Genomic DNA, 8061 nt, shown 5'->3' on the forward strand with positions numbered 1-8061 from the left:
ACCTAGCTTGGATTGGTTATTGAATGATACCTTTCCATGGATGACTTATGACCTATCTTGGATTGGTAAGATGAGGTGTTTTTCCATAGATAATAAGAACAAGTAAAGATGACTATTCCGTGGGAATATATGCTTAGTACCGAGAGGATATTGATAATGGGATAAGGCTCTTCCCTAGTAGAGGCCGAGTTTCTAGAAACAATCTCATGAGATGGAAGCTCCCCCGTTAGTAGAGGTCGGGTATCTAGTAGCAATATCCTTATTCCTTAATTATGTGCCCCCATAGGTTGATTAGCTAGTGGATCCACTTAAGTTAGAAGTTCATGGTTCTACCTTGGCAAGTAGGACAACCATTTTCGGTGTGCGAAACACTGGGGGATCATCTTATAACTCACATGGTCTATTTTCGGTGTGCGAAACACTGGGGGATCATCTTATAACTCACATGGTCTCTATGTCGGTTAAGGCTAATTCCCCACAAGTAATAATGAACTAAGGTTACTTCAAGAAGTATTTCATATGAGTTCAAAGGTTTTAAAGATGATGTTAGCTTGCATTGACCATGGTTTTATGTCTTATGTTTTCTAACCAACTTACATCATGTTTTAGCTTGGTCAATTGCATGTCATGAAATGAAACGTCCCTTTTAGCATGTTTTAAATGTTTTATGCATGGCTATCATACTTGGTACATTGTTTTGTACTAACGCATACTTTTGCCTACATTTCCCTCAAATGTAGGGTTCGACTATTAAGGTCATTAGTTTCGTGGCTAGAGGTTGACTTGAGATATTCTGAGCTTTGGTAAGTCTTCATGCTTCGAGAACGGAGTTTATTGTTTAGTTACACTTCTTGTATTTCTCTTTTGGACATGATGTATGGGCTAGGCCCAATTTCATTCTATTGTATTGGATGGCTATGATGATTCAGATGTATTAGACTTCCACTTTGCTTTTATAATTTTTTTTGAACTTGGAATATTATTTTACTCTTATTGTTCTATTTCTTATGTTATGAGACTTAAGTGGCTTGTATGGAGTCCTTCCGGGTTCTATACGCCATGTTACATTTAGGGGGTACCCTTGGGTCGTGGCAAACTTGGTAATTAGAGCACAAGGTTTAGAATGGTCGTATGATGTCTCATAAGCCACGTCTAGTAGAGTCTTGTTCATGAGTATGAAGCGCGCCACATTTATGAATGAGAGGCTACAAGATGATGAGGAAACTCCACTTTTTTCATTACTCTTAAGTCGTGCGATGGAGTTCAACTCTATAAGGTCTCTCTCCTAATCCTTTTCCTTTGTTGTTCAGGACATGGCTTCTCGAAGAACTTATACTAGAAGGAATGTGAGGGACAATGCGGAAAAAGAAGCTCCTCCCCAAGCTCCTCAAGTTATGGTCGATCCTTTGGCCGAGAAAGTGTCGAACGTGGAATTTAGGGCTGCTTTTCAAGTGTTGGCTCAAGCCATGATTGCCCAAGACAATAGGGAGGTAGTGGTTCCCGTGAACCCAAATGTGGGTACGGCGGCTTCAAGAGTGAGGGACTTCACAAGGATGAATCCTCCGGAGTTTCATGGTTCTAAAGTTGAGGAATATCCTCAAGAGTTCATTGATGAGGTCTATAAGGTTTTGATGATCATGGGAGTTACGCCAGTGGAAAAGGCGGAGTTGCCCGCTTATCAACTTAAGGGTGTGGCTCAAATTTTGTACAACCAATGGAAGGAATGGAGGCCAGAAGATGCGGGTCCTCTTGATTGGGAGAATTTTAAGGATGCTTTTCTTGATAGGTTCTTTCCCCTTGAGATGAGGGAAGCTAAGGTGCTTGAGTTCATTAACCTTCGACAAGGGAGTATGAGTGTGAGAGAATATTCTCTAAAGTTCACACAATTGTCTAAATATGCTCCAACAATGGTTAGGGATTCAAGGGCTAGGATGAGTAAGTTCGTTTCGGGTGTATCCGAAATGGTGGTTAAAGAGTGCCGAGCCGCTATGATTATTAAAGACATGGACATCTCTTGTCTCATGGTTCATGCACAACAAATTGAAGAGGAGAAACTCAAGGAAAAGTCTAAAGAGGTAAAGAGGGCTAAGACCGGTGATGGAAATTTCTCACAAGCAAGGTCCGAGGGTCGTCTTAGATTTCAACAAAGATTTTCCGATCAAGGTTCCTCCAACGCTCCTCCTAAGTTCAACCAAGATAGGGTGTCTAACCCTAAGCCTCAAGGAGGTAATGGTAGTGGATCTTCATTACCTAGGCCTAATTGTACTAAGTGTGGAAGGAAGCACGAGGGTAAGTGCTTAGCCAGCATATATGGTTGCTTTGGTTGTGATAAGAGTGGTCACAAAATGAGGGATTTCCCAATGCTTACGACTAAAGGGAGAAAGGGTAAGCAAGCTACAGCTAGTGGTACGGGTTCCAATGCTCCTAAGCAAAACCAATTCTATGCACTTCAGACTCGTGGTGAACAAGAGAGTTCTCCCAATGTGGTTACCGGTATGTTGAAAGTTTTCCAACTTGATGTTTATGCTTTACTTTATCCTAGTGCTACCTTGTATTTTGTGACACCATATGTGGCTATGAGGTTTGATGTTCTTCCGGATGTGTTGTTAGAACTTTTTTCTGTCTCTACTCGTGTCGGTGATTCTATTGTGGAAAAGACGGTCTATAGAAAGTGTCCCATTTCCTTGTCCCATAGATTTACTCTTGTCAACTTAGTAGAGCTTGATATGTTAGATTTTGATGTTATCTTGGGTATGGATCAGCTGCACTCATGTTATGCTTTTATTGATTTAGAACTCGTGTAGTCAAGTTTCAGTTTCCAAATGTGTCTATCCTAGAGTGGAAGGGGGGAAATTATATGCCTAAGGGTCAGTTTGTCTCTTTTCTTAAGGCTAGAAAGTTGATCTCTAAGGGTTGCTTTTACCATCTAGTAAGGGTGAGGGATGTAGATTCTGAAACCCCTTCTCTTGAGTCGGTCCCCGTTGTAAATGAGTTTCCAGAAGTGTTTTTAGATGACTTACCCAGTATTCCTCCCCAGCGGAAAATAGACTTTGGTATTGACCTTCTCCCAGATACGTAACCTATCTCTATTCATCTTTACCGTATGGCTCCGGCAGAACATAAGGAGTTGAAAGAACAATTGAAAGATTTGTTGGATAAGGGTTTCATCCGATCGAGTATCTTTTCATTGGGTGCTTTAGTTTTGTTCGTTAGAAAGAAAGATGGGTCTCTTTGTATGTGTATTGATTATCAATAGTTGAACAATGTGACTATTAAGAATAAGTATACTCTTCCAAGGATAGATGATTTGTTTGACCAACTTCAAGGAGCAAGGTATTTCTCTAAATCTTCGATCGGGTATCTTTTCATTGGGTGCTCTAGTTTTGTTCGTTAGAAAGAAAGATGGGTCTCTTTGTATGTGTATCGATTATCGATAGTTGAACAATGTGACTATTAAGAATAAGTATACTCTTCCAAGGATAGATGATTTGCTTGACCAACTTCAAGGAGCAAGGTATTTCTCTAAATCTTCGATCGGGTTATCACCAATTAAGGGTGAAAGATGACATCCCGAAGACGGCTTTTCGAACACATAGTCATTATGAGTTTTTGGTAATGTCGTTTGGATTGACTAATGCTCCGTCGCCGTTTATGGATTTGATGAATATAATGTTTAGACAATATCTTGACATGTTTGTGATTGTGTTCATTGATGATATTTTGATATACTCAAGGAGTGAGGATGAGCATATTGATCATTTGAGGATCGTGTTACAAGTTCTTAAGGACCAATAACTGTTTGCAAAGTTTAGCAAATGTCAATTTTGGTTAAGGTCCGCAGTTTTCCTTGGTCATATTGTTTCGAGTAAGGGTATTGAGGTAGATCCTAAGAAGATGGATGCAGTCAAGAGATGGCCTAGACCTCTAACTCCTTCGGATATTAGAAGTTTCTTGGGTTTGGCCGGTTACTATAGAAGGTTTGTTGAGAGATTTTCTTCAATTGCCTCTCCTTTGACGACTTTGACTAAAAAGAAGGCTAAGTTCATATGGTCTGAAGCGTGTGAAAAGAGTTTTCAAGAGTTGAAGGATAGACTTACTTTCGCTCCGGAGTTGAAGGATAGACTTACTTTCGCTCCGGTGTTAACCTTACCGGAAGGGACAGATGGTTTTGTGGTGTATTGTGATGCCTCGATAAGTGGAATAGGGTGTGTGCTTATGCAAAATGGGAAAGTTATTGCCTATGTCTCAAGGCAACTTAAAATCCATGAGAAGAATTATCCTACTCATGACCTTGAATTAGTGGCGGTCATTTTTGCCTTACAGATTTGGAGACACTATTTGTATGGAGTACATGGAGATGTGTTTACCGACCACAAGAGTTTGCAATATGTGTTTAATCCGAAAAATCTAAATCTTCGCCAAAGAAGGTGGCTTGAGTTATTGAAAGATTACGACATGAGTCTTCTCTACAACCCCGGAAAAGCAAATGTGGTGGCGCATTCTCTTAGCTGGTTGTCTATCGGTAGTGTTGCTCATATTGAATAAAAAAAAGAGTTGGTTCGAGATGTTCATAGGTTGGCCCGATTAGGTGTTCAACTAGTGGACTCCATCAAGGGTGGTGTTATGGTTCACAATGGTTTCGAATCGTCTTTTGTGGCGGATGAAAGCCAAGCAAGGTCTTGATCTAATTTTGGTAGAATTGAAAGAGGCGGTGTTTAAGAAATCTGTTGAGGCTTTCACCCAAGGGGGATATGGTGTACTTAGATACTAAGGTCGGTTGTGTGTTCCAAATGTGGATGACTTGAGGGAACACATTTTGACAAAAGCCCATAGTTCGCGGTATTCTATTCACCCGGGAGCCACCAAGATGTACCGTGATTTACGGGAGGTCTATTGGTGGAATGAGATGAAGAAGAATATTGCAGGATTTGTGGCTAAGTGTCCAAATTGCCAACAAGTGAAAGTTGAGCATCAGAAACTGGGAGGTTTGTCCCAAGACATTAGCATTCCTACTTGGAAGTGGGAAGACTTGAATATGGACTTTATAGTTGGTTTGCCTCGCACCCGGCGACAACATGATTCGATTTGGGTGATAGTGGATCGAATGACGAAATCGGCTCATTTCCTCCCCAACAAGATTTCCTATACGGCGGAGGACTATGCCAAGATGTACTTGAGAGAAATGGTAAGGTTGCATGGAGTGCCTTTGTCCATTATTTCCGATCGTGGTACCCAATTCACTTCTTAGTTTTGGAAATCATTCCAAAGAGGTCTTGGCACTAAAGTGAATCTTAACACGACCTTTCATCCCCAAACTGATGGTCAAGCAGAGCTTACTATCCAAACTTTGGAAGATATCTTATAGGCTTGTGTGATCGATTTTATGGGTAATTGAGACGATTATTTGCCATTGATTGAGTTTGCTTACAATAACAGTTATCACTCGAATATTGGTATGGCTCCATTTGAGGCCTTATATGGTAGGAGGTGTAGATCTCCCATAGGTAGGTTTGAGGTGGGTGAAGTTGCCCTAATAGGTCCCGAATTGGTACAAGAAGCCATGGAGAAAGTTTGGTTTATAAAGGAGAGGTTGAAAAATGGCTCAAAGTCGGCAAAAGTCCTATGCTGATGTGAGAAGAAGGGATCTTGAGTTTGACGTTCATGATTGGGTTTACTTGAAAATCTCACCCTTGAAGGGTGTAATGAGGTTTGGCAAGAAAGGAAAGCTTAATCCCCGATATGTAGGACCATATCAGATTTTGAGGCGTGTAGGTAAGGTTGCGTATGAGTTAGACTTACCGAATGAGTTCGCGTCAGTGCATCCTATTTTCCATGTCTCTATGCTTAAGAAGTATGTTAGGGATTCGACATCCATAGTTCCCCTGGAAGGGTTGGGAGTTGATGAAAGTCTTTCTTATGAGGAAGTTCCAGTAGAGATTTTAGACCGGCAAGTCAAGAAATTGAGAAACAAGGAAATAGCTTCTGTGAAAGTGTTATGGAGGAATAAGTTAGCTGAGGGTGCTACTTGGGAGGCCGAGGCCGATATGATGTCCCGATAGCCTCATCTTTTTCTTTCTACCCCTATTCTAGCTTGAGGTAATGAGTTCCTCTTGGTGTGTCCTTGTTTTGGGAGTCATGTGTTTTTATGTGTTTCCATGATCTCCTTATGTTATGCATGTTCATGAAATGAAAACTTGTGTTTTGAAAGAAAATGAGTTTAAATGATTGATTTTCTCATGTTGTTGTGCATAGAGTATGAGTTGCCTATAGACTTTATGAGATGAATTGATGAGCATGCTTTAGCTATGCCTTTTTAGAACGAATTGCATATGAGCTCCATGAGATTGTGTTGAGAAGGTTTTTAGCTTGGAGAAGGTATCTCCTCCTTGAACATGAGTAGTTTTGAAATTTCATGCATATTGGGTTTCTAGATGTAGTTCCTACTTCCCTATGATGCATTTGAGTATGTTTATCTTGGAGTTGATGTTTCCTCCTTGTATATGTGCATTGCATGCATGATGGGCTGCTAGAGTTAGTTTCATCCCTCTTATGATGTTTTGAGAATGTCCTAGCTTGAAGTCGATAGTTCCTCCTTGGTTACATGCATTGCATTATTAGGTTGGGTTGTTAGTTCTCTCCTAATCTTTTAGAACAAACTTGAATCTCACTCAAGGACGAATGATCCCTAGGGGGAGATATTGTAACACCCCGTATTCGAAAAAGGGAACGGAAGCAACTTTAAAAAATGCAGGTGCCAGACACGAGGGCCACCCACGGCCCGTGGATGGAACCACAGACCGTAGGTGTGGTCCGTGGATGGCCCTGCCTAAGTTGGTCTAGAGGCTCAGGACCACGGCCTAACCTACAGACCGTAGGCCATACCACAGTCCGTGGTTAGGGTCCATGGTTCACTGGCCAAAATCCAACTTTCTGATGACCAACAATAGTCTACCAGGATGGACTGTAGCACTACAAGAAAATTGTGAATTACATGGGGATTTTCCTGAGAATTAGAATGAAAATTTGCAGGAAAATAAGTTTCCTGTGAATTTTCATACTAATTCCCAGGAAAATCCCCATGTAATTCACACTTTTTTTGTAGTGTAGGTCAGACTACGGACCGTCGACTGGGTCCGTTGTTGGTAGGTTGGCAGTTAAGTTCAGCGGTAGTTGGTTCTTTTTTTAATTAATTAGTTCTTATACTACGTCGTTTTACCCTTCACTAAGATCCCTATATAAGTATTTTCAACCCCCAAATTAACCCATTCACTCCATTCTTCCAAATTCACAAAAGAAAACCAAATCCCCTCTCCAAAATATTTCTCTCTCTAGAAAACTTGAAGAAGAAAATTCAACCTAGGATTTCAAGTCAAGGTCTCAATTCCTTCATTTAAGGCTAGCTTTTGGATTCAAGGTATGATAGTTTTCATCCATGGAGTTTCCAAATTCCTATAAAGGTAGAATTCCCTAATTGAGTTAGGGTTTTCTTAAATTATCATGGGTTTTTTTCATTATTGAGTTAAATGATTAAATTATGATCTCTTATGAATGAATTGATGAAATACTATAATTTTATGATGATTTTCCCATGAACCCATTTAATCCCCATTTTTCAAGTTATGAATCATATGATGTGGGATTTTGATCTTCAAGGAAGAGTTTTATGAAATTGAGCATGTATTGCAAGCTTTACATGTATTTATGATGCAATTCATATCTAACTCATGTTTTCTAAGCATTGATGATTGAAAGTGGGTTTTGAACCTCAAGAGGTAAATTATGGACTTATGCATTTTCTTATGAAATCTATGCAAATGTTTTAAGGGTGCTTTGAGAGTAAATTACCAATGATGATGTTGTGTTGTGAAAGGATATTTTCATAAACACATAATAGCATGATTTGAAAGGTTTTCTCACGTAGAAAGGATTCTTAGACTGAAAGACTTTCTCACCTAATTGAATAAAAAAGTAAGAGCTATCCTAATGAACTAGCTTGGATTGGTTGTCCAAGGGCACCTTTCCATCATTAATGAATTCAAGTAAGAAATGACTATTTCATGG

This window comes from Solanum tuberosum, unplaced genomic scaffold (assembly GCF_000226075.1).
Source record: "Solanum tuberosum cultivar DM 1-3 516 R44 unplaced genomic scaffold, SolTub_3.0 scf00042, whole genome shotgun sequence".
In the NCBI taxonomy this organism is placed as follows: domain Eukaryota; kingdom Viridiplantae; phylum Streptophyta; class Magnoliopsida; order Solanales; family Solanaceae; genus Solanum; species Solanum tuberosum.